At 41.1% G+C, this 27,500-nt stretch overlaps 1 protein-coding gene across 1 annotated transcript in view; it reads left to right on the forward strand.

The window, feature by feature from the left end:
• Positions 1–27,500, forward strand: part of ds (dachsous cadherin-related 1) — a 448,779-nt gene that overhangs the window by 246,275 nt on the left and 175,004 nt on the right. The gene's annotated exons all lie outside the window — the stretch shown is intronic.

A 27,500-nucleotide genomic window follows, 5' to 3' on the forward strand; every position in this document is an offset into this window, starting at 1 on the left:
ACACAAAAATTTCCTAGCATGTTTTTTCGAATTTGTGTTTGATTTTTTTCTGTTTTTCCCCTATGCTGTATGCTACTCTCGCCATATATGTCCTTAATATCTCAGCCTAGCGCCGTTCATCTTACACAAAAATTTTCTAGGATATTTTTCGAATTTGTGTTTTTTTCTATTTTTCCCTATGCTGCATGCTACTCTCGTCTATGATCAGGAACATTGATTGGCTCGTCTATGATCAGAAACATTGATTCACATACATTGTCCGATATAGTAAGTAAGTAAGTAATTTTATTTGGCATTCAATCAATATACATGAAATGCAGATAAAGAAAAGAACACAGAGTTCGAAATAACAATTACAATTGTCGAGGATAACACAAAAAAAAAACATGTAAACTTAGTTCCATCGTGGTCCTCAATAGACTGATTTTCTACACTATCCCAACCAAAACTCTTAGTAATAATATATATCATATTCCTACCCAATCACATTTTTTTTAACTCTTCTGCCGTCCTTCTTTTATCCGTGAGTCCGTAAACCACTTTTGATTCATTCCTCTGTCTATTTCTCTGTCTATTTCTCTGTCTATTTCTCTCCCAGTCCGTCCGTCTCCAAAGTCTTTGAACGCAAGTCACTTTCATCGTGTCATCGTTTAGTTTAATGATTAAAAGTGGCTGTACACTAGGCTAGCATGCTACTTGCTTTCGCTACATCGTTTGAGTTGAAACGACTTCGATTACAATATTCTAGAATTCCGTAAGAAAATCTCATCAATATTCTAGGTTTAACTTCTCTTCGTTCGTCTTTCAGCTTTACACTATATGACGCAAAAATAATTTGATATTTGGAAATTTGAAAAACAAAAAACAAAGATCGTAACTACTCAAACGGGGTAGCAAAAGCAAGTAGCATGCTAGCGAGAAATGCCTAGTGTGCCATCACATAAGGATTTTTATAAACTTTTTTCATACAAGTACCTTACATATGTTTACGTTCACTCTTCTGACGCACGTTTTTTGTTTTTAAGACCCTTTTTTCGTTTTTTTTTTTCATACAACTACCTTACATTTAATTACGTTCACTCTTCTGACGCTCGTCTTTTGTTTTTAAGACTCTAAGACCTCATGCCATAACTGTCCCTCTGAAACCCGACGACATGTAGAAATGACACATTTCCCCCCTCATTTCACTCATGTCCGCTCATCTCTGTTCTGACTCTTATTTTATCACTTACATGATGTCAATCGTATATGTTGAACATCCATGTCAACATCACACATCCCTGGTTCAGTCCTCACGTCCACATTGAACCAACTTTGTATGTACACATTTCAGGGAGCAAGAAAAATATCCCCCTCCCCCAAAATATATATATATATATATATATATATATATATATATATATATAGATATATATATATATATATATATATATATATATATGCATCCCCTTTATTGTATTATTCCGTGACTAATCAACACTTCCCATGCTATACATCTGTCCGCATTGTTATATACTTTTTCTAGGTCCACGAAAGTACCCGATCTACTACTTTCATCCGTCCCAAAGTCTTCATTTTATTTTCTCATTTTCTTTTTCGCCATGTTGTTTCTGTGTATCGTTATACCTCACCAGGAATACTTAAGAAATCAACTTCTCTGTCATTCCTGCACTCCCTCATAATTCCTCTCCAGTTTGTAAGTCGGCTGTATCGTCTTTTCCCACTCGTAGTCTAAAACTTGAGAGGTTATCACACTGGGCTTTCACGGGTTTCACTAGCGCCGACAGTTGAGAGTTCGTCTGAGTAATAGCGACTTCGGTTACAATATTTCATTTTTCCAAATCTCCAAATATCAAATTATCTTTCCGTCATGTATAGCAAAGCTGAATGATGAACTAAGAGATTGTAAACCTAGAAGAATGTTAGACATACTGTTGAAATGTTTTTAGAAAAGTCTAGATTTCTGTAAGTGAAGTCATATTCTAGTTATTCAAATGGAGGTTGGAGGTAGGATGTCGGAGGAAAAATATCCGAGTGTGATAGCCTTTTCTCTAAGAAAAAAAAAAAAAAAGCTCGGCTATTTACCTTTGCATATACCGCCTTTCGTTGTTGTTGTTGTTGTTGTTGTTGTTGTTGTTGTCACCATGGAATTCTTTCATAGTTATTACTCGCACCAAATTATTTTCTTCTTTCTAGATTCCCAATAGTCTTTGCCTCCTCAATTTCTGTCATGTTGCTGTTTCTTCCATCCCACTTTCCTTCCCTCTTGTCCAGCATTTCCCAACATTTTCTCGAGCCTGAGGGCGGCCTCTGTAGTCTGGTCGAAGCAGTCCAGCACCCGCTAATATCTAGTGTCTTATTACTAGAAGGTCAAAGGAAAGTGTATGTATGAATCGGTTCCTAACATCCCCTAGAATCAATTCTAGCATCCCCAGGTTAAGAAATACTGGTTTAAATGGAGTTAGTAGTTCTCAACCTGAAAGGCATGACAAGAATTTAGGACGTCCGTGACCTGTTGTTGTGAATTCTTTTTACATAAGAACATAAGACTGAAGGAGACTGCAAGAGACCATAAGGCCTACACAAGGCAGCTCGATATCCATCACCACCTGCCATCCCCATCTTCTTGGTGTTTTTAACCAAGTATATTCACTTTTCATTACTATTACCCATTTCTCTTCCCTAGTACCCCTTGTAGTCAGGTCTAAGGAGCCCAGTACCCCCTAACTCGTATCTTATTACTAGAAAGTTAAAGGAAAGTGTGTGTGTGTATGTATGTATCTCTTCCTAGCAGAACCCTCTAGAATTGATTTCGGCGAGAAACGCTGCTTTTGTCCCTTCCTCTTTGAGAACTACGTCAGAGAGAATCATGTCCCCGTTGCCCATTTTCAAAACCCGTCAACACCCTCACCTTCCTTGGGGGCTGGCATTCGGTTCCGGGACCGGGCCCAAGATCTATCCTTATCAACCTCGATTCTATATCCTCCACGTAATAAGAACTGACAGCCGACGAAGGCTCCCCTCCCCATGTAACTATAAACTTGGTGACATAGGAACAATTCTACACTGAAATGACAAAGACAACAGTCTAGTGGTTCTACCTGGGAAGGAGGCACGAGGATCGTTGCAAGCTACCGTGAGGCTGCGGATTCCCATGAAGTGAAACTCGAGGCAGCATGTGTTATTATCGTTATCAGTATTTTCATTTTTTCGATAATTCTTTTTAGTTATTTAATGCAGTTCCTTTACCTCGCCATCACGTTGTATCTCTATTGCTCGTCCCTGTCCTATCTTTTTAATCCTTCATACTTAATTATGTCTTCCTTCACTTTCATTACTCAGTTTACTTTGTATCAATTCTTTTTTTCTCTCTCGTTTTTCTTGAAAATCACTGTCTTTTCTCCCGGTGTCTCACCGACCTTTCCTTCGAAACTACCCACTTTATCCTCCTTGTACCTTTGTCTTCTGACGCTGTTTGTGTTTTGAAAACAATTCTTGTTCTTCACGAATTTTTGTCTATTATCTGACCACTTATTCTTTTCTTCTTTTCTTCCTCTTTTTTTTTTTTTTTTTTTTTTTCGTGTTTTTTCTTCACTTTTGAAGATCACACTTTAGAATTAATACCTTTTGTTTTTGTAATGTTCCTTCTGCCTTTACTGACATTTCTGCAATGTCGGAGTATGCTCGTGTGCATACGCTACTTCCATATTTTCTGATTGAGTTGCAAAGGTGACGGCTTCTGCCGTAGATAAGCGACTTCTGATGTAGATTTCCCAAGTTGTTGTTTTTGTTGTTTTTGTTGTTGTTGTTGTTGTTGTTGTTCTTCTTCTTCTTCTTCTTCTTCTTCTTCTTCTTCTTCTTCTTCTTCTTCTTCTTCTTCTTCTTCTTCTTCTTCTTCTTCTTCTTCTTCTTCTTCTTCTTCTTCTTCTTCTTCTTCACTACGACTCTTCTCATGATTAAATATCTTCCGAAGCTTAATTTTTTTTTCAAACCATCAACAAGTGTCCAAATGCTACTACAGTTGCAAAGGTGACAGCTTCTGCCGTAGATACGCGACTTCTGATGTAGATTTCTCAAGTTGTTGTTGTTGTTGTTGTTCTTCTTCTTCTTCTTCTTCTTCTTCTTCACTACGACTCTTCTCATGATGAAATATCTTCCGAACCTTATTTTTTTTTTTCAAACCATTAACAAGTGTCCAAATGCTACTACAGTTATTTCTTCAAGTGCATTACCCTTTCATCCTGAAAGACCCACAAACATTTTTCTAATCAACGTGTATTTGTGAATTAGTTTACTCTAGGAGTACCAATTTCCTAAGATCATTTGTCTCTGCCCATACACTTCACGCATCATTTCTCCTTTGTCATTTATTGTATTTAACACCAAATTTACCTCTCGCTTTCTACACCAAGCTACTTTCAGTCATCAGCCTCCCTCAATATTTTCACCTTTTATTTCTCTCTTTGTGCGGTTTTGTACAAAACTCATTTTTGAAGTCTTCTTATCACGAGGTCCATATGCACCTCCTTTTCCCTGTATGTCTTCAATTTCGCTCAAGGCTCTACGAACGTCGGCCCACATCGCGTCTGACAGTATGATTGCCACATCACACTCTGCCTTTCCCAGAACTACTTTGGACATTGATACGGACATTAACCAGCGTCGTTCCCTTTTTTTTTTTTTTTTTTCTTCTTCTTCTTCTGTTTCCTTTGCAGCCACCGAGTTTGTCTTTTTGAACAAGAGTATTTTTCCCCCTTAACATGAAAACGTCCTTTATCTTCCGTGTCCCTTTCCCAGTTCGTTGTCTTAAACTTTTTTTTTTCTAATCTTATGCAGTTGAAGTGAGGTTTGCGTGTATGTGACATACACAAAATACATTTCCGAAAATTGGCGTCCTGCTATTTTTGAGAGTTCAAAAGGAACTGAAAGACTAATTGGATTTTTTGTTTTGTCTCTTTCGACGCTTCTACAAGCTTTCCAACCTATCCTTCACCTTTTATCTATTCTCTCTCTCTCTCTCTCTCTCTCTCTCTCTCTCTCTCTCTCTCTCTCTCTCTCTCTCCTCTCTCTCTCTCTCTCTCTCTCTCTCTCTCTCTCTCTATATATATATATATATATATATATATATATATATATATATATATATATATATATATATATATATATGAGAGTAATTCGCTAATAGCAGCGACATCAAACCGATAATTTTTGTGACAGTTGCCGAGTACAGCGGGTTCGAATCCTGCATGCAACTGTCACAAAAATTATCAATATGTATACATATATATACATATATATATATATATATACATATATATATATATATATCTGTTGAAGTATGGAAGACAAATGAGTGGAAGGGCGGTGAGTTAAAAACATAGAAAAGTTGGAGTTTTATTCACTGACGTTTCGTCCTTACCAGGGCATTCTCAAAGTACTTTGAGAATGTCCTGGTAAGGACGAAACGTCAGTGAATAAAACTCCAACTGTTCTCTGTGTTTGCCTCACCGCCCTTCCACTCATATATATATCTGTTCACTAAAGCCCCTATCACACATACGCAACTCAAATGAGTTCGATTGAGCAGCAACGGCTTAGGTTACAATCTTTTATTTTTCGAATCTCCAAATGTCAAATCACCTTGGCGTCATATATTGAGAAGCTAAATGACGAACTAAGAGAAGTTAAACTTATACGAATATTAGACACATTGCTGAATTGTAGACTTAGGGAAATCTAGAACACTGTAAGCAGAATCGTCCTCCAGCTTCTCAAATTCACAAAATTTGAGGATAATCTAGAATGTGTGACGGTGGGAGGAGATTCACATACATCTCTCTCCACTTACATATGAGCTATGCACACAAAAAGTGAACACACACAAACACAAACGCGCGCGAGGTATAAGGACTTACTCAGAGTTTGGTATTTCCACCAGCAATGATGATTATTACTCTCCTCCTTGAACAAGAATTCTCCTCCTTGAATAAGGGGAAGACCACAGTATTGTCAATAGATTGATGTAGCACAAGATCTGAGCTCTCATCTCTCTATATAGTGTGTTGAATGTGTGTTATGTAGCCACTATTCTAGGGTAGTTTAGCCAAAATAGATTAATTAGATAATAATAATAATAATAATAATAATAATAATAATAATAATAATGATAATATTGTGTGTGTGTGTGTGTGTGTGTGTGTGTGTGTGTGTGTGTGTGTGTGTGTGTGTGTGTGTGTGTGTGTGTGTGTGTAAATATATGTATGTGTGTATGTATGTATGTATGTATATATGGACCAGATTCACGCAGCCTTCTCTTATGATTGTAGAATAACTTCCAGTCGAAAATTATTCCAGTCACTTGCAGCTTCTACTGACCTTGCGTTCTGCCACTGCCTTCTTTAAGGTTTCAGTCACATCAAGCTCACGACCTGTTTCCGACCACCGGCGACCAGGCCGATTTGTGCCGTTCCTCTGTTTATTATCAAAAGAATTCAAGACAATGCTGCAATTGGAACGAATCTCCTCACCCGTCATGGAATAGCCACCTGGCGCTAACTGTGAGAGAAACAAAAGTGCCACCGTACAAGGTGTTCGGAAACAAATCGCAAGCTTGGTGTGACTGGGGCTTTAGTCTTACCTCACCACGCCTGAGACTATCCAGTCCCCAATAATGGAAGCGAAAGGCTAAGAAAATGCCCAACACAAGACCTAAAATACATTTAACGTTGGCGAATTCTAGCGCTTATAGCCTTAAGATCATAAAAAAGAAGGAGACTGCAAGAGACCATCAGGCCTACACTAGGCAGTTCCATGTCCATGACCACCTGTCTTCCCCATACATAAAGCTGTCTAATCTTTTCTTAAAACAACCGATATTTTCAGCGCTCACTGCTACATGGTTACTAAGTCTATTCCATTCGTTGACCACTATGGGTACACCAGTTCTTATCTTTTTCCTTCTAAAATCTAAAATTGTCCAATTTAGAACCATTACTGCGAGTCCTGCCCTGTTGTCTTAATATGATGACCTTGCTTGCGTCACCCTTGTTAAGGCCTTTGAAGTCCTAGAGTAGGTGGTCAAGGAGAGCATTGAGGAAAGATACAGAAGGTAGAGGTAGTACAGTAGGTATTATTAACATTCCCCTTTTTTTTTTTTTTTCTTTTTTTAGTGGATGGTTAATCCCCAGTCACAAAGAATGTTGCATCATGACCTCAGTCCGTTTCATGGAAATAGAAATCGGATTATTGCTTAAAAAGAAAGAAAAAAAGTCTCAACATAAAATGACTTTAAACAAAACCTAGCCGTAGCGGAAATGAAGATGGCGGTAAAGAAGGTCAGGAGACTACGCCAGGAGGTGCTGAGTAGTTGTGGGCGAAGCTGTCACCTTTGTCCTATTCCATGTTCATTGAAGGGGTTATCATACTGGGCTATTTTTCCTTCAACCTCCGATTCGTTGGCGCTACCGCCTACCTCCAGTAATTTTTCTTCGGCAAAAATACATCAAATATCACTTGATGTGCTGGAGGAAAAATAGTCCAGTGTGATGATGCCTTTAAGGACTCTCGGTGCAGGTAACAGTCACTGCTGGAAATGGAGGAGAAGTGCGGGATTCGAACCCACGACTAGGAATGTGTGAGACCGGCAGGCTTCCGACGACGATACCAGCGTTAAGCTGTTGTCGAAGTCGTCACCTTTGCCCTATATGCTAGGAGAGTAAAGACGGTATCACACTGGGTTATTTTTCCTTCGACTGTTGGAGCAGATTTCCAGCTCGCAGCTTTCGGGAAGGAATCTGAGATGCTGGAGGAAAAATTGTTTTCCTCCATCAAATGAAATAATATTCTATGTATTTTTGTTGACGAAAGAAAAATATTTTTTCCATAGCGGTTTTACGAAAAAAAAAATGCTGGAGGTAGTCGGTATCGCCGATGAATCGGAGGTCGAAGGAAAAATTGTCTAGTGTGATAACCCCTTTGTGTTTACGAGTCGGAGGCAGAATCGATGGAGCCACACACACATAAACTGAGTATATTACAGAGGACAAAGAGAGAGCACGCCGACAGGAGACCTTTTGGTCCATAACTAGGTCGGACGTAGGAAATATAATAATAAATGAATAAACGAATAAATAAATAAATAAATAAGTAAACAGATAAATAAAATGAATATTGATAAATAGTAAACAAAGAGAAAAATAACAATCTATGATGAATAATAAATTAATGTATAGTAAAAATAAACAGATGAATAATAATAAAAATAAATTATAATAAATAAATGAATAGAATAAATGGCAGGCATTGCATTATATTGCTTAGGTGTTTATCTAAACGAATGACCTCGTAAAGAATTAAATGGTTGCGACGAACCAAAAGATATAAATTATTATGATAAAATTAAAAGTAATAAATAACGAGAAATCTCTTGAAAATATCCAGTTATGGCGATGAAATTAAAAGTGAAAACTATTAAGAAAAATATTTAGAATATTCAGTTATGGTGATGGAATTAAGAATGCTGTTTAATAAGAAAATGCGTGGGAATATTTATTTGCTTTGATAAGATTAAAAGTTTATTGCTGTCGACGCTACAATAACAAGTGACAAATGCAGCGGCAGAAGGAAAGGAAATTTCTATTAAATAAAAGAAATACAAATTCAAATTTTCATTGGTGTATAGACAATGTATTCGGGACTAATTCGAATAATAAAATAGACAAGAACTAATGGAATAGATGTAAATAAATGGAAAGAGATGGCAACAAAGAAAACTCACCATCCCTATCGCACGAAGAGGGAAGTGAGAAACCCCTGCTAGAGCAAGCTCTGTCAATCGCGGCACGCTTTTTTTTTTTTTTTTTTTTTTTTTTTTTTTTTTTAGGCCGATGTTTGGGTCGCCTCCCCGCCTGGCCAGGGTTGTCGGGAACCAACACAAAAAGTCCGTAGCGGGAACCGGGAATCGAACTCACGACCACTTGCTCATGAGCTCGGCACAGTATCCACTGGGCTACCGCGCAGTAATCAAGACAGGGAATTGGCGGGTAAACACATTTTTACTTAGAATGCCATCAAACATTTCGAGAATGTCAGGGAATTTGAAATAAACACAACAATGAAAATAAAACATCAATAGATACAAAATGATAAAAAAACAACAACAACGAGAAATGTTTAGGAGTCCCAATGCAATTTGTTTTAATATTTTTTCCTTTAAATGCATTCAGTCTAATAACATAGAAAGAACTTATCTGAAAAGAATAAATTCCTGTGATCTAGAATACTTGATCACGAGTTTTCATTGTACATTGGAGAACATCGACCATAAATACAATTATTTATATCTATTTATCTATATATCTATACTGTTTATTTATATGAATAAATTAGGAAAGTTAAGAATGAAATAGAAAACGTAAACCACATCTAACACGGTCACATGTTAGTTTTTTATCAGAAGGAGAAAATCTGAGGGAAATATTGAATAAAATCACGTGATGGTAGCCAGAATAAAGACATAAGGCTATTCCTCTCCACTTACGGGCTACTCTGAGTAGGTTCTTAATAAAATCACCCGACGGCAGTCAGAAATAAACATCAAAAGAGCCCCTGCCGTTTATGGATTAAACAATACCATGAGATCGATTTCAGCCAGCTATATATCATCACAGACACGTCATACTATCTCCTATCATCACATCTGGGCACCACAATTACGCAATAAATTCATCACTGTATATCAACGCCACAATTACGTGATGTAATTTTACATAATCTGGACACTGTAACACCGTTTCACAGTGCATTATATCATTCTGGTAAGGGCCTCATTTCTCGACCAGCATCGCCGTGTCCTTCTGCGTACCCTAACGAAGACTTATGGGCATACAGTAACCTCCACTTCCGCGCGAAAGCTATTTTGGTTTGTCTGGGTGGTATAGTAGCGCGGGGGGGATTTACCGGCAGAGGTGGATGGAGTGAGCTTAAGGGGACGACCGACAAGGGAACGTTTTCTGAGTGATCTGTACTACGTTTGTAGTATGAATGAACGTGTTCTAAGTAGTATGGCCTACGTTTATAGGATTGAATGTATGTAATATAAACAAGATCGTAGTATATACAGGGTGTGCTAAAAATGTACTCATTCTTTGAGTGCTCATAATTCATTTTTTTCTCAGTACATATATATATTTTTTTGCAACTAAACTTTTACTTAATTCACTTTAAATTGAATAATTAATCTTGTACATGTATCTGTGAATACTTCATTTGTTGCCATTCAAAGTGTGAGCACACTTTTTGGAACACCCTGTAGTTTGGATTTCCTTCTTCCGACCCTGAGAGATGATATATTACAGGGTTATGCAAATGAAGTTTCCTTTATTGAGGGTTTCATAAATTCCCAAATGCAATAGTCCACTTATTATCGATTCATCATCCCACTCCCGCGACGTGGGAAGTGAGAAACCCCTGGAAGGGTAAGCCCCGTGAGTTGCGACAAGCCGCTGGGTTTTTTAGGCCGATGTTTGGGTCGTCTCCCCACCTGGCCAGGGTTGTCGGGAACGAACGCAAGAAGCACGCAGTGTGTACCGGGAATCAAACTCAAGACCACCTGCTCATGAGTTCGACACAGTATCCATTGGGCCTATTTATTATCAACGTTTTTTTTTTTTTTTTTAATAAAATTAATCAAACGGAAACAGAGAATATGAAACGATACTTCTGATAGACATGACACAGTTCCTAGTGTCCCCAGTAATATATTTTCGGACCAAGTAACCTGATACAGATTACCGCTTGACAAGGCCTGTGTCATCTTCATCACAAACACCGCGTGTATTACTCCAGATGTCGCAAATTAAGATTTGCAGTCGGATAGACTCGAGTTTTTACTTTGTAACCATACGATACGGAAAACCAAAGCTCTGGATCTTGTGTCTTCAAAGTCCAGAGGACCAAAGCCCTGGATCTTGTGAATTCGAAGTCCAGAAGGCCAGAGCCCTGGATCTTGTGTCTTCGTAGCCCAGAAGCCCAGAGCCCTGGATCTTGTGTCTTCGAAGCCCAGAAGCCCAGAGCTCTGGATCTTGTGTCCTCGAAGTTCAGAAGAACAGTCCTGGATCTTGTGTCTTCGAAGTCCAGAAGACCGGAGCCCTGGATTTTGTGTCTTCGAAGTCCAGAAGTCCAGAGCTCTGGATCTTGTCTCTTCGAAGTCCAGAAGTCCAGAGCTCTGGATCTTGTCTCTTCGAAGTCCAGAAGCCCAGAGTTCTGGATCTTGTGTCTTCGAAGTCTAGAAGACCAAAGCTATCTTGTGTCTTCAAAGTCCAAAAGACCAGAACCCTGGATCTTGCGTCTTCGAAGTCCAGAAGACCAGAGCTTTGGGTCTTGTGACTTCAAAGTCACAGTCGATCATGAGGGAAGACTTCACTGGGTCCTCAAATGTTAACTAAACGTGGCGTCACACTAGCTATTTCTCGCTAGCATGCTACTTGTTTTTGGTATTTCGTTTGAGTAGAAATTACTTCGGTTACAATCTTTTTTTTCTTCAAGTTTTCAAATATGTCAAATTACTCTTGCGTCATTTAGTGAGAAAGTGAATGACGAACAAAGAGAAGTTAAATCTAGATTACGGATGTGAGATACGTTCTTGAAATGTTCTTACGGAAATCTAGAATATTGTAACCGAAGTCGTTTTTACTCAAACGAAGTCGCAAAAGCAAGTAGCATGCTAGCCTAATGTGCCACCACCTCGTTTACTTTATCTATAAACACACAGTTTTGCCTCAGTGTATTACAAATACACACTTCTATTGATATTAGTTGTATAATTAAGATATTATTCCAGTTATTTTAGTAGTAATAGTAGTAGTAGTAGCAGTAGTAGCTGTATTTAAACTAGAAAAAGGTTGTCGACCACAGTCATTGGCGAGAGAGGGGCCAATGAACTGTGTGTCTGTGAAAGACAGATCCTGACTGCTTTCACCACACAGTTCCACAAGGATGGAGGTCGTATTCCACAAAATAATAATAATAGTAATTAATAATAATGATAATGATAATAATAATGATAATGGTAAAAAAGTAGTAGTAGTAGTAGTAATAGTAGTTATAGTATAGTAGTTACAGAAGCAGTATTAGTACTAGTAGTAATAGTAATACATCTACATATCCAGTGAGACCCTGCAGATACCGTGGATCAAAAGATATTCGTCGATAAAGTGTGTGTGTGTGGGGGGGGATCCTATAGCTCCAAAAGGCTGTTGAGAAGGCGCGTTGGATCAGTTACTGTCTTTGCGCTCGCTACACTATCCACAAAAAATAAATAGATAAAAAAAAAAAAAATAATAATTATAATAATAATAATAATAATAATTAATTAATAATAATAATTAGAAATAAATAAATAAGAATAAAAATAGATAAATAATAATAATAAAGGATGTTATAAAGACGAAATAGATAAAAAATAGGTCTCTGAATACATATAAAAAAGAAAAGAAAGAGAAAAAAAAAATGGAGATGAAGTTCTGAGTTCTGAGTTTGGGTCGGTAACATATGAAGAAGACAGCAAACGCGTCCAGATACTTTCGTGGTAACGACGACAAAGAAAAACCACAAACGTCATCAGAAGCATCACAGAATTTTCTGGCCGTACTTAGCCTAATCACAGCATCCATCACCGACGCTAACCACTAATCACGTTGAGTAACCAACCACAAATAACGATTCAACCCCTCCACCCCCACCCACCCCTTCCCCCACCAAGACGCCTCAGCAGGTCTTCGGGTGTCTTGGGGAAGAAAGAGTAGGGGCGTGAAGAGGAGGAGAAAGGGTGGAGAAGAGGAGGAGGAGGAGGACGGGGGAGAAGAGGAGGAGGACCGGGAGAAGAGAGAGAAAAAGGAGGAGAAGAGGAGGAGGAGGAGGACGGGAGAGAATAGGGGGAGGACGGGGAGGAAGAGGGAGAAGAGGAGGAGGAGGGCGGGAGAAGAGGAGGAGGAGGACGGGAGAAGAGGAGGAGGAGGACGGGAGAAGAGGATGAGGAGGACGGCGGGAGAAGAGGAGGAGGAGGACGGGAGAAGAGGAGGAGGAGGACGGGAGAAGAGGAGGAGGAGGACGGGGAGAAGAGGAGGAGAAGGGTGGAGAAGAGGAGGAGAAAGGGGGAGAAGAGGAGGACGGGGGGGAAAGGGGGAGAAGAGGAGGAGGAGGACGGGAGAAGAGGAGGAGAAAGACGGGGGAGAAGAGGAGGAGAAGGGTGGAGGAGAGGAAGAGGATGGGGGAGAAGAGGAGGAGAAAGGGGGAGAAAAGGAGGAGGAGGACGGGGAAATGAGAAGGACGTGGGAGAAGAGGAGGAGGAGGACGGGGGAGAAGAGGAGGAAGAGGAAGGGGAAAAGAGAAGGAGAAAGGGGGAGAAGAGGAGTAGGATGGGAGAAGAGGAGGAGGATAGGAAGAAGAGGTGGTGAGAAGAGGAGGAGAAAGGGGGAGAAGAGGAGGATGGGGAGAAGAGGAGGAGGACGGGGGAGAAGAGGAGGATGGGGAGGAGAGGAGGAGGATGGGGAGGAGAGGATGAGGACGGGGAAAGAAGAGGAATAGGACGGAGGAGAAGAGGAGGAGAACAAGGGAGAAGAGGAGGAGGAGGAGGGAAGAGGGGTGGAGGGGGTGGGGGAAAGGAGAGGGAAGGGTCTTGTAGATGGATCTTGGTCAAAATGGGATTTCTTTCCACTTGGGTCCCCTCATCGACTTGGGATTTTGGATTCCGACCCTCTAAAGTCAAACTCTCCTACTGTGATATTTTGACGCTGAGGTTTTGACACCAAGTAAAAGGTGGTTAGCTTAGGTTAGTGTATACTAGGTTAGGTCAGGTCAGGTTAAGTTAGGTTAAGTCAGATGAGGTCAGGTTAGACTAGGTTAAGTTAGGTTAAGTAAGGTCAGTTTAGGTTAGGTTAAGTACGGTCAGTTTAGGTTAGGTTAAGTAAGGTCAGTTTAGGTTAGATTAGGTGAGGTCAGTTCATGTTAGGTCTGGTTATTTTAGGTCAGGTCAAATTATTTTAGGTTAGGTTATATTAGGTCATGTCAGATTAGGTCAGGTCAGATTAGGTCAGGTTAGATTAGGTCAGGTTAGATGAGGTCAGGTCAGGTTAGGTTGATGCAGGGGATGCTGAAGTCGGATATGAAGCCGGGGAAGGGTCCTGTCGATAAAGAATTCCATCGGTGTGCAGCGAACCTCCGACATTATTACATTGACTTTTCGCCGCACGACGCAACGCGACGCGACGCGACGCGAGGCCGGCATAGAGAGTCGTCGCAGGTGGCGGCTGTAGAGAACATAAGCAATACACTCGGCCGGTCTCTCTACACAGTTTCTCTACCCCCCTCTCTCTCTGTCCTCTCTCTCTCTCTCTCTCTCTCTCTCTCTCTCTCTCTCTCTCTCTCTCTCTCTCTCTCTCTCTCTCTCTCTCTCTCTCTCTCTCTCTCTCTCTCTCTCTCTCTATCTCTCTCTCTCTCTCTCTCTCTCTCTCTCTCTCTCTCTCTCTCTCTCTCTCTTTTTCTTTTCCACCTTTCGCCTATCGCCCCGCGTCGGCGCCGGCGGCTTTGGAATCGGGCTCCTTACAGGGAAATGAACTTGCAATTACAAGACGGACTCTGACGCCGCCTCCTCCTCCTCCTCCTCCTCCTCCTCCTCCTCCTCCTCCTCCTCCTCCTCCTCCTCCTCCTCCTCTTCCTTCTCCTCCTCCTCTTCCTCCTCCTCCTCCTCCTCCTCTTCCTCCTCCTCCTCCTCCTCCTCCTCCTCTTCCTCCTCCTCCTCCTCCTCCTCCTCCTCCTCTCCCCTCCTCCTCCTCCTTCCCTTTCTCCTCCTCCTCCTCCTCCTCCTCCTCCTCCTCCTCCTCCGTCAGGGTCAAGGAACGTTCTTCCGAAGGCTGAATCGAGTACCTCCTCAGACGTCGTCCTCGTCCCTTCTAGGTCGCGAGCACACGGGCCCTTTGCACTGTCGCAGTTTGAGAATGTCCTGTGCTAAGTGGGAAATAAATGAGTAATTGAGTACATACATAGATATATGAGTAAATGTACCAATAGATAAACAAATGATACGGATAGATAATTTAATACATAGAGATTTCAAGAACTGCTTCTCTGCTATGTGGGAAATAAATAATTAACTGAACACATACAAAGCCTCATGAGTAGATATGATGATAGATAGACAAATAAGATTGATAAAGAAATTAATATATAAATACATGAGTAAATATACCAATAAATAGACAAATAGAATTGATAGATAAGTATATATATAATGTATGCGTCGTTATACTAGTAAATAGAGATATACGACGAAGAATTAAAGGAATACTTAGATATATAATCGAGTGAATCTACCAATAGCTAGTCAAAAGTGAAATCAATAGATAATCAAATTACTAAGTTGATAAAAGAAAAATTAGAAGTAAATGATATGTTAATACGATAAATAAATAAACGTCAGCGTACGGCCACAGATTCAAGTACCTTAACAAATCCTAGACATTTAGTGGATGAAGATTTCCTTGAGGTGAATACAAATCAGTGTCAACATCTAACACTTAACCTTTCAGCTGTGCAGGATTTCCTTTTTATTTCGCCCGAATAAAATCGCCAGGGCGCAGCCAGAACAAGTGTAAAAGAGGTGAATAGTAGTGACAGGATTAAAGTCAGCATTTGAGCACCCTTGCTTAGCTCAGCGGATCATCTGGACAAAGCTGAAGAACTCTGCACTGTCGAAGATAGATGCCTCTGCTAGGCGGGCCAGCGTGTCACGCGGACAGACACGCAAATATTTTACCCAAATCAGTTAGTGAGTGTAAATGTGACTCATCTTGTTGTTTTTATTTTATTTTATTATATTTTATTTTGTTTTTATCTAATTTGATTTAATTTTATTTGATCTTGTTTTATTTAATTTTATTTTATTATTCTTCTTTTTTTATTGTAGGCACGTGACAGTATTTATGAGGAAGGTGCATATATATACTGTGAGTTATAGAGGCATTCTATCTTCAAGAAACGATGTACGGTATATTTATAGATCGCCTAGTATACTGAACAATACTAACTTTAAGAAAGCTGTATAATGTATTATGTTGCGTATCATATTTTGGTCAGTAAACTAAACTGTCACTGGAAAGGATGGGCTGGGGGGGTAGTCTTCGATGGGCTGTCGTTAACCAGAGTTTCTATCCTAATGGATAACCTTACGTTGGAGGATCGTCCACGCAGACTTCTGATTGGCCAGACCATCTTCCCGAAGACGAATCAAATTGCCTTGCGCCAATTGGGAACAAAGAATTCCAAAATCCGGAAAGGGGTCTGGTGAAACCCAAACTCGGCATTCCTTCCGGGCGGGTCCGGCAGTCCGGGACTTCGTAGGAAGAGACGCCGACCGGATGTGTGTACAACTTCAAGAATCTCCCCCGATACACCTCCGACCCGACCTCCTGTTACAACCCATTACAACCCGACAAACCGCTTCCTTGACCCATCACCCCCTTCCCTCTCTCTCCCATTTGAAGGAGTATTCTGACCCAGCCCCCACCCCCTCTCCCCCCCCTCTTCCAGTCTCTCAGCCCCCAGACCTCTTCTCATCCCCCCTTCTAGTCTGTCAGCTTCCAGCTCCCCCTTTTCCCATCCAGAGTCCACTCTGATCCTTCTTGAACCTAATCCTCAGTCCCCTACTCCACCTCCCCTTCCTCCTCCTCCTCCTCCTCCTCCTCCTCCTCCTCCTCCTCCTCCTCCTCCTCCTCCACCTCCTCCTCCTCCTCCACCTCCTCCTCCTCCTCCTCCTCCTCCTCCTCCTCCTCCTCCTCCTCCTCCTCCTCCTCCTCCTCCTTCTCTTCCCCCTGCATCTGCTTCTCCTTCTTCTCCTCCTCCTCTTCCTCCTCTCCCTCCTTACTGTCTTCCTCCTCTTCCTCCTTACTGTCTTCCTCCTCTTCCTCCTTACTCCTCTTCCTCCTCCTCCTCCTCCTCCTTCTCTTCCCCCTGCATCTGCTTCTCCTTCTTCTCCTCCTCTTCCTCCTCTCCCTCCTTACTGTCTTCCTCCTCTTCCTCCTTACTGTCTTCCTCCTCTTCCTCCTTACTGTCTTCCTCCTCCTCCTCCTCCTCCTCCTCCTCCTCCTCCTCTTCCCCTTCCTGCTCTTTCTCCCCCTCCTGCTCTTTCTCCTCTTCCTCCTCTTCCTCCACCTCCTCCTCCTCTTCCTCCACCTCCTCCTCCTCCTCTTCCTCAACCTCCTCCTCCTCTTCCTCCTCCTCTTCCTCCTCCTTTTCCTCCTCCTCCTCCGCTGCCTCCTCTTCCTCCTCCTGCTCTTTTTCCTCCACTTCCTCCGCCTCTTCTTCCACCTCTTCCTCCGTCTCTTCCTCCTCTTCTTCCACCTCCTCCTCTTCTTCCTCTTCCTCCTCCTCCTCTTCCTCCGTACTGTCTGTCTCATCCTCCTTCTCCGTCTTCACCACTTCCACCTCCTCCTCCTCCTCCTCCTGCTCCTCCTCCCCCTCTTCCTCCTCCTCCTTTTCTTCCTCTTCCTCTTTTTCTTCCTCCTCCTCCTCCTCCTCCTCCTCTTCCTCTTCCTTCAGCTCTTTCAGCGTCTTGTCAGAAACATCTCTTCCTTCTCGAAATTTGGTTTTCATTTGGTCCATCCCCACGACTTGCCCACTTTCATCTCCAACCCGACACGATCCCCAATCCCCCAATCCCCCAATACCCCAATCCCCCAATCCCCCATCCCCCCAAGAGGAATCACATCAATTTGATACCTTCCCCCCCCCCTACTACAACCAATTCAATTTCTACCCTTGGTGAGTGTTCAAACGCGCGCGCACTCACATATAAACACACACACAAGCGCACACACACACACACACACACACACACACACACACACACACACACACACACACACACACACACACACACACACACACACACAGAAGTCTTCGTTACTCAGTCCATCGATCAAACAATCAGACAGTTGGCCATCATATCAGTTAGTCAGGCAGTCTCTGTCTTCAGTCGACCTGTCAGTCAGTCAGTCAGGCAGTCATACTATAAGTCAGACAATCCATCAGTCCATCAACCAGCCAGCCAGTCCAACAAGCCGTCAGTCTGCCAGTCCACCAGTTACTCAGTCCGTCAGTTTGTCAGTGCGTCTATACGTCATGCCGTCATTCTCTCAATTACTCAGTCAGTCAGTCAGTCTGTCAGTCAATCAGTCCATCAGCCAGCCAGTTCGTCAATCCCTTAGTTTGCTAGTTCGATAGTCTGATAGTCCGTCAGTCTGTCAGTCCGATAGTCCGTCAGTTCACAAGTATGTCAGTCCCATAGTCCTTCAGTCCACCAATCCCTCAGTCCGTCAGTCCCTCAGCCCGTCAGTCCCTCAGTCCGTCAGTCTGTCAGTCCACCAATCTGTCAGTCCGAGAGTCTATCAGACTGTCAGCCCGATAATCCGTCAGTCCCTCATCCCCTCCGTCCGTCAGTCCGCCAGCCTGTCAGTCCGATAATCTGTCAGTCTCTCAGTCACTAAGGTCCTCAGTCCTTCACTCCGTCAGTCTCTCAGTCCGTCAGTCTCCCAGTCCGTCAGTCCATCAGTCTCTCAGTCCGTCAGTCTCTCAGTCCGTCAGTCTCTCAGTCCCTCAGTCTCTCAGTCTCTCAGTCCGTCAGTCCGTCAGCACCTGGCGATGCCAAAAGGAAGGTAGCGGCACCGAGCGCAACCTTGTCGAACCTTCAACAGTAATCAGTTCGGAGGTGTTGATTCTACCAAAGCGGAGGTGTTCGGACACCGCGGGCAGCGGCGTCGTCGAGGACAAGAGTCCTCCTCGACGGAGGATCTCGGGGAGTCTTTCCCCAAGACCCAAAGGAACTCGCACCCGGAGGGCACTCCGATCACGTCCTAAGACGTGGAGACCCGAAGTCCTGAGACGGAGACCCTCGAAGTCGGGTCTTCGGTCCGTCGCCGAAGTCGTGGCTGAGACGATCGGAACGGCGTCAATTTTATTGCCTTTTGACGTGAGGGGCCCCAAGGCACCGCGTAGTTTGATAGACAGACAACCCGGTGTCCGAAACCACCGGCAGGGGCTTCCTCTTCGTCGTTGTTCCTCCCCGTCCCTCGAAATCGAACGGCGCCTTCGCTTTCGGAAAGTGAGCTTTTAGAGTTCGGTTCGGTTCGAACGGTATGGAAGCTCGAGGCTTCGAAACAGTAAATATGAAACGGAGGGTTTTGAAACTGAGGTGAAGGCGTCACACGATGAGAACAAATCGCGGAGGTTCGAAGCGGGGATGAAGGTTTTGAAATATATTTGAAAAATGAAAAGAGCTCGAGCAAGGATGGATCAGGGGAGAAGAGTTGTAAAGTGTGATGAAATAATTGAAGATTGATCGGAGTTACGTAAGTCCATTTCTTCTCTGGAATCCAATCCAAAAATCCTTTTTTTTTTTTTTTTCTTTTTTTTTTTCTCCTCCTATGAATGCCATCCACGGAGATCAACTTTTTGATTTTGTAATATTTCAACATGAGGCTGAATTTTGCATATGCAATGGGATAATGATACAACATTAGCCACGCCATTTGCTGGCGGACAGGCGATAAATACAAAAGTGTCGTCGAACTTTAGAAACTGATTGTACAGTCACCAGGAAAAGTTCTGCCAATCACCTTGAATCTATTTATTCATGCAAATGTAACTTTGTTTACTGGGAATTTTATATTTAATTTATTCACCTGTCTACCTATTTATCTATTAATTTATTTATTTACCTCTTCATTTATTGATTTTTCTGCTTGTTTATCTAAATGTTTTATTTTATTATATGTTTTTATTTCATTTTATTTTATTCTAATTTATTTTAATCTTTTTTTCTTATCTATTTATTTTACTTTATTTTATTTTTGTTCAAAAACTGTTGAACAATAATAGTCTTGTATATATATGGAAATGCATTGATATAAAGGACCAGTGCCGGGTACCTGCAAGACAGACGTCTAATAGGTTCATCTCCCAACCATCTTTCTTCAAAAACCCGTTACTGTTAAAGGCATCACTTTACTAGCGTTTCTATCCTCCTGGAGGAACCTCGCGCCGCTGTAGTGAGGTTCAAAGCCCGCCAACACTCACCTCTATACGGAGGTGCAGCCCCGATGGGTTGACACTCGGTCGCCGGGCCGGACCCACGATCTCGGAAAAACTTCGACTGGATTTTTTTTATATTTTCATAAAAGGTGAGATGACAATCGGTGACTGATCTCCTCCCAATCCTCCTCCTCCTCCTCCTCCTCCTCCTCCTCTTTTCCTCCTCCTCTTTTTCCTCCTCCTCCTCCTTCTGTAAGCAGACTCACACAACACAGACTACCGTTCAAATTTTCTTCTTAGAGAGATCCATGAGAAGACTCGAAGACCGTTGCCAGCTTCTATGGGGCTGCGGACTTCCAGCCAGTGTTTGTTTGTGTGTGTGTGTATATGTGTGTGTGCGTGTGTGTGTGTATGTGTGTGTGTGTGTGTGTGTGTATGTGTGCGTGTGTGTGTGCGTGCGTGTGTGTGTGTGTGTGTGTGTGTGTGTGTGTGTGTGTGTGTGTGTGTGTGTACCTAGTTGTATTATACGGGAAGGGAAGCTATGTTCGTGGTGATGTGTGTGTGTGTGTGTGTGTGTGTGTGTGTGTGTGTGTGTGTGTGTGTGTGTGTGTGTGTGTGTGTGTACAAGAGTCCTAGTCCGAGTTTATGCCCGACTTGTTTTGCATAAGAACTTTACCACGAGAAAGTCTTCAGGAATACTCTCTTCATCCTCCTCAACATACTTGTAGTGGTGGCTGGAGATGCGAAAGCGAGTTTAGGTAACTGGGTGTCAGAAGGAACAATAAGCGTAGTCAGTCAGTTAGTCAAAATTGAAACTGGACACTTTCTTTGCGCTAAAAATGGGAAAAAGATTCCCCTTTCTCTAGAGCTTCTAGTTGCTTGAGTTTTTTGTTTTGTTTTGTTTTTTCTTCTTCTTCTTCTTTCTTTTTTGTTTTTCTTTTTTCATTCACCTTAAAAGGGTGAGGGTAGAAGTACCAAAAAACAGAGAGCAAAGAGGCGAGGATGAAATGATTTAGTTATCAAGAACTTATAAAATAAATCGGTATTAATTCTGTCACGGCTACGTCTGTTTCTGGTAGTGGGTGAATATCATTACATGAAGGACTGAACATGGATTGATTCAGCACAATTAGTATTTTATATAATTTTTTTGTTTACATCGTTATTCTGGCGTCTGCCAGGCGGTCATCAGCCGACACCAATAGGCTTAAAGTGGCTACACACTGATAGGTATTTCTCGCTAGCATGCTGCTTGCTTTTGCTACATTGTTCGAGTAGAAACGACTTCCGTTACGATCTTTTGTTTTTTTCAAATTTGCAAATGTTAGATTTACTCTTGCGTCATTTAGTAAGAAGTTGAATTACGAACTAAGAGAAGTTAAACCTAGAATGCGAATGTTAGACACATTGTTGAGATGTTCTTACGGAAGTCTAGAATATTGTAACCAAAGTCGTTTCTACTCAAACGAAAAATCAAAAGCAAGTAGCATGGTAGCCTAGTGGGGTTTCTATCCTTTAGATTAGGCTTCGTATGTGTGGCAAAGTGATCCACAAAGCCACCCAATCCACAAACTAGCGGCCAGCGGCTAACAGTTAGCGCACCTGCCTATCCCAATTGCCTCCCGCCTAATACTACTAGCTAGTTTTACTTCTCGCTTAACCTTTGAGATGGTTGAAGCAGGAAAATAACAGATAATGTCTTCGTCTGTTTGCCAGAAGCTGTCCCTCCCTTCCATTTTGTCTTTTGAGTCCTGGATACTATTTAGTTTGGATGGTGGTATTGCTAAATGTGGTGTCACACTGGGCTAGCATGCTACTTACTTTTGCTATTTCGTTCGAGAAGAAACGAAATCGGTTACAATATTCTAGACTTCCGGAAGAATATCTTAGCAATGTGTCCAACATTCGTATTCTAGGTTTAAAACTTCTTAGTTCGTCATTCAGCTTCTCGATCCATGACGTCAGCAAAAGTAATTTGACTTTTGGAAAATTTGAAGAAAAAAAAAGATCGTCAGCGAAGTCGTTTCTACTCAAACGGAGTAGCAAAAGCAAGCAGCATGCTAGCGAGAATTGCTCAGTGTGCCGCCACCTTTAGAGTGGTTTAAGGATGACTGTGGAGCAGCTTCCACTGGCGCTCACTCCCTTTCTTCCCGTTTGTTTGTTCATTTATTTGTTCATTTATTTGTTTATTTCTATTTATTAATTTGTTCATTTATTTTCCTATTCATTTATTTATTTATTTTTATTCATTTGTTCATTCATTTGTTTGTTAATTTGTTTGGTTATCTATTATCTTTATTTGTTTATTTATTAATTTTTATTTTCTGTTTATTTGTTTATTCGCTTATTATTTGTTTATTTATTTACGTATTTATTTATTTATTTTTATCTTCATTTATTCATCTATTTATGTATTTATCTATTGACTTGTTTATTTATTTATTCATTTATTTACTTGTTTGTAAATTTACTTGAATTTATTCACATATTTATTTATTTATTTATTTATTTATCTATTCATTTATTGTTCCACGGTTTTCATAAGTATTGTCATACCGACTCCAAGGATTTTGTAAGGAAAAATAAAGACAGAATAATAAAAATATAGATAAGAAAATAAAAAATAAAGAAATAGGTAAATAAATGAACAGATGTATAAATTAAATTAAAATAAATGAACATATTGTTGCATTTTTAAGAAGCAGTTAAAAGATTTATTAAATATCCAAGAAAGATAAGACGAGCTTCATCATACAATACACTTTATCATCTCATTCCCAAGAGATGGGAAGTGAAAAACCCCTGGGATTTTTAGGCCGATGTTTGGGTCGCCTCCCCACCTGGTCAGGGCTGTCGGGAAACACCACAAGAATCACGCAGCAGGCCCCGGGAATCGAACTCACGACCTCCTGCTCATGAGTTCGGCACGGTATCCACTGGAAGGAAGTTCTCGCCGAGATGGAACTGCCTAGTGTAGGTCTTATGGTCTATTGTAGTCTCGTTCATTCGTATGTAAGAGGGCTTGGTTATCTGGAAGCCCTGTTTTCTCAGACTACCGGGATTATACTCAATTTTTTTTTATAAACTTGTCACTGAAGTCTTTTTTACTAATCTGATTTTCCATCCGGGTTACATATCATTAGGTAATAGAATTGATTTTCAATGGTGTGAAGAGGAAAACTTGTTTCCCTACCTATCGGGAATTAGTTTCTTGAACGTTTAAGAGAGATTGTCGTGGAAAAACATACCAATACGAGATATTTCTGTTCGTAACGAGAGGGGGTGCAGAAAGAATAAATAGATAAATTAAATAGACAGATAAATAAATGAAATGATAAATGAATAGACAAATAAAATAAGTTCATAAATTATTTATAGATTTATTGATTTTGTATTTATTCTTTGTCTTATTCTATTTTATATTCTAATTTACTTAAATATTTATTTTATTTACAATTTACTCATTGACCCATTTATCCATGTATTCATTTAAATGTTTTTTCTTTATTTAATTTTGTTTATTTTATCTTACCTAGTTATTGATTTTATTTCTTTTCTTTTTTTATTTATTTATTTGTTCATTTATATACTTATTCATTTTACTGTGCCTTTATTTATCTATTTATTTATTCATCTATTTATTTATATATTTATTTATTTATTTATTTATTTATTTATTGTTCATTTTTTCTTTCTTTATGGGACCCACACATGGTTAGCATTTACTGACTATGATGTTGTCAATACCTCTATTATTGACAATTACGGACTTTCTCGTTGTTTCCATAGCAACCAAGGATACTCTAGATGTCTTTCTAGGATATGTGTTATCCAACTGATACAGCATTACTTAAGTGATGTCAAAATACACTTATTTTGCACTTTGGGTCCTTTAAGTGCACTTCATTCATTGGTAAAGATCGGATACGTTGACAGACTACTTTGTCAGGTTAACGAAGAGGACGTTATTTATACAAGACTCTTCTGGAAACCAAGCGTTGAGGTATTGCCAGAAGCTTCCGAGCACTCTTTTCAAGATGAGCTTTGGTCCGCCCGGTTGTTGAAGTCGTCGTCGTCTTGTGTCAACTGTCTTGTTGTGTTGGTTGTCGGTGCACGATGATCTCGGAATTCTTTTTCTGCAGTTGCGGTCTTCGACTTCGGGATTTTTCTTCTTGTCGTCTTTAGAAGCTTCCGAGAAGTCTTCTGGAGACGAGCTTTGGTTTGTCGTCGTCGTCTTGTCGTGTTGGTTGTCAATGCACGACAACCTCGGGATTCTTCTTCTGGTCTTGCGGTCTTCGACTTCGGGATTTTTCTTCTTCTGGTCTTTAGGTCTTCGGTTTTGAGGTTCTTCCTCTGGTTTTTAGGTCTTCCAATTTGAAGTTTTCCCTCTGGTCTTGCGATCTCCAACTTTGAGCTTCTTCCTCGGTTTTGTGATGTTTGATTTCGTGGGTCTTTTGTTCTTGGCTCTTCGACATTGAGACGCTTCTGGTCTTCTACTTTTCGACTGTGAGGCTCTTTTTTCTATCTTTTGTACTTTGACTTCGAAACTCTTATCGTCTTTCGGTCTTCGACTTTGAGGTTCTTCTTCTGGTCTTGCGTTCCTCGACTTCAAAGGTTATTCGACTTTGAGACGTTTCTTCTGGTCGTCTACTCTTCTACTCTTCAACTTTGAGACTCGTTTTCTTCTTCCTCTTCTTCGTCGACTTGGAGACTCTTTTGGTCTCGCATTCTTCGAATTTGAAACTTCTGGTCCTACGTTCTTCGACTTTGAGACTCATTTGTCTCTTTGACGTCGAGACTCTTCTGTTCTTGCGTTCTTTGACAGTGTTGTTATTGTCAATGCAACTGTGACCTTTCCCGTACCTTCAATATCAACCTAAGATTCTGCAAAGCCCTCAACAGTAAGAGCTTTACGGCCATCAATCAAAATTTTCATTTATTGAAAAATTGCATGAATACTGTATGTAAACATGCGTTGTGTTGGGGTCTTTACGAATGTGTCCAAGATATGTTATATATAAACTAACACATGAATTACCTTTGGTATGAATTATAATTTATTGCATATGATGAATTTGTCGCCTTGTATTTAGATCATTGTAGTATACAGGAAAGGAACACTCTCCCTTATTCTCCAATTATCGTACCTAGTTTCAAATATGTGTGTGTGTGTGTGTGTGTGTGTGTGTGTGTGTGTGTGTGTGTGTGTGTGTGTGTGTGTGTGTGTGTGTGTGTGTGTGTGTGTGTGTGTGTGTGTGTGTGTGTGTGTGTGTGCGTGTGTGCGTGTGTGTGCGTGTGTATGTGTGCTCATGTGTGCATGTGTGTGTGCGTGTACGTGCATACACAGTGCATACACATACATGTGCATACAACCATACCAACCGAAAGTGTACAGGGCTTGCATTTTCCTAGTCACAGGTTCGAGTCCCACACTCCTCTCTGATTCCCAGAAGCAGTGATTGTTACCCGCCCCAAAAGTCCCTCGAGCGTATAAAAGGGGCAAAGGTGACGGCTTCGGCCGCAGCCACTCAGCGCCTCCTGGCATATGCTCCTCACCTGTTTCTTCACCTTGTTATGTGTAATGTATTGAGGTATGGATAGATGTCAGCGTGTGTGGTCTTGTTTGTATGTATGCATGTAATTTATACATGCATGTATATATATATATATATATATATATATATATATATATATATATATATATGTGTGTGTGTGTGTGTGTGTGTGTGTGTGTGTGTGTGTGTGTGTGTGTGTGTGTGTGTGTGTGTGTGTGTGTGTGTGTGTGTGTGTGTGTGTGTGTATGCTCCCGTGCGTGCGTGTGAGCGTGCACTCGTTCATGTACACGCACATATGCATAAATGCATGTGTGCATACTCTGTGTGAGTGTGTGTATGTATAAAAAGCATGTTAATTTTTTTGCTGTACTATAATGGTGATATTCATTAGCAGAAGTAAGTAGCTATTGAGGTTTGCCGACAAGAAACCAGCCCCCGTAATTTGCCAAGACAATTTTCTTCCCCCGTTTGGCAGGCATTTCCTTACAAAGCTTAACTATTTTCAACCCCCTTGTCTCTGAGGAGGGGATGGGGGTTTCTGTTAGCTGAATAAAATCGTCTAGCGACAGCTAGGATGCCTGCCGAAGTCCTGAAACGCGGCAGAAAGGGTCCTTCTTCGAGGTAGGTGAAGGTTCTTCGTGAATTTAATTAAATCGCCTGACGGTAAGAATCTCTCAGTGACACACACAAGGGTGTTGTGATGCAAGCGCCATCTGTCGTCCTTTTTCCTCTGTCACATTCTGTCCTAATTCTATTTCTGAAGACAGTTCCCCTAATTTCCTCGTGACGATGATGATGATGACGATGACGATGACAATGACATCAACAATGACGACGACGACGATACTGATGATGACCAAGCCGAAGCGACGACGAAGACAAAGACAACGACGACGACGACGACGACGATGTCGTTGACATATCGAGAAACCGAGCTGACAGTAACGCTGGTCTTAAATGCTAAGCAGCGCAGGCGAAGTGCCTTCCGCCCCCAGGAAGGAACAGAATAAGGTCTGGGAACTCACCACCGTCATCCTCGTTTGCTCAACAGAAGAGCCTCTGGGCGAGACTGGTATCAGTGTCGTCGACTGTACTCAGCTCTTCTCACCGACCCCAGTTCAACCTCCGCTGAGTTTTCTTTTCCTTCATTCCAAAACCATTAACGAATTTAGCGTTTTCGTTTTCTGTTGATTTCAGATGTTTTTATTCGGTCAAGATGTGTTTCCGAGCCTCTAAGAAGCTTTTCTTTTTATTATAGTTTATTTTATTTATTTATTTATTTATTGTTTATTTATTTGCATATTTTCAAATGCAAAAATAATGAGAACAGGTAGGTCTGCAGAGAGTCGCTTTGGAAACGCAACAACATCAGCTTCACGCTAAGAGGACTCGTCAAATACTGTGACTTGTGACTTTGCATACAGTATTCCAGACCTCACTAGAAACATTTCAACACTATCATTTGCATAGTTTTAACTTAGCTCGTCATTCAGCTTCTCGTTGTATGACGCAAAGGTAACTTGACATTTGTGGATTCAAAAAGCAAAAGATTATAACCGAAGTGGTCAACGAATGGAATAGACTTAGTAACCATGTAGTGAGCGAAGCGCTGAAACCATCGCTTCTTTTAAGAAAAGGTTAGACAACATTATGGATGGGGAAGACAGCTGGTCATGGACATTGAACTGCCTAGTGTAGGATTTATGGTCTCTTGCAGTCTCTTTCATTCTTATGTTCTGAAGCGAATTCAGAACAGTTGACGAGAATCGATCTAATATGAAGAACCCTCCAGTGTCTTGAAACTCTCGGTTCAAAATTTCATGAAGAATAAACAGCTGTTGCATTGTGACAGCCGTATGAATA

This window comes from Oratosquilla oratoria, chromosome 17, assembly GCF_046742065.1.
Source record: "Oratosquilla oratoria isolate Oo_2021 chromosome 17, ASM4674206v1, whole genome shotgun sequence".
Taxonomy (NCBI): Eukaryota; Metazoa; Arthropoda; class Malacostraca; order Stomatopoda; family Squillidae; genus Oratosquilla; species Oratosquilla oratoria.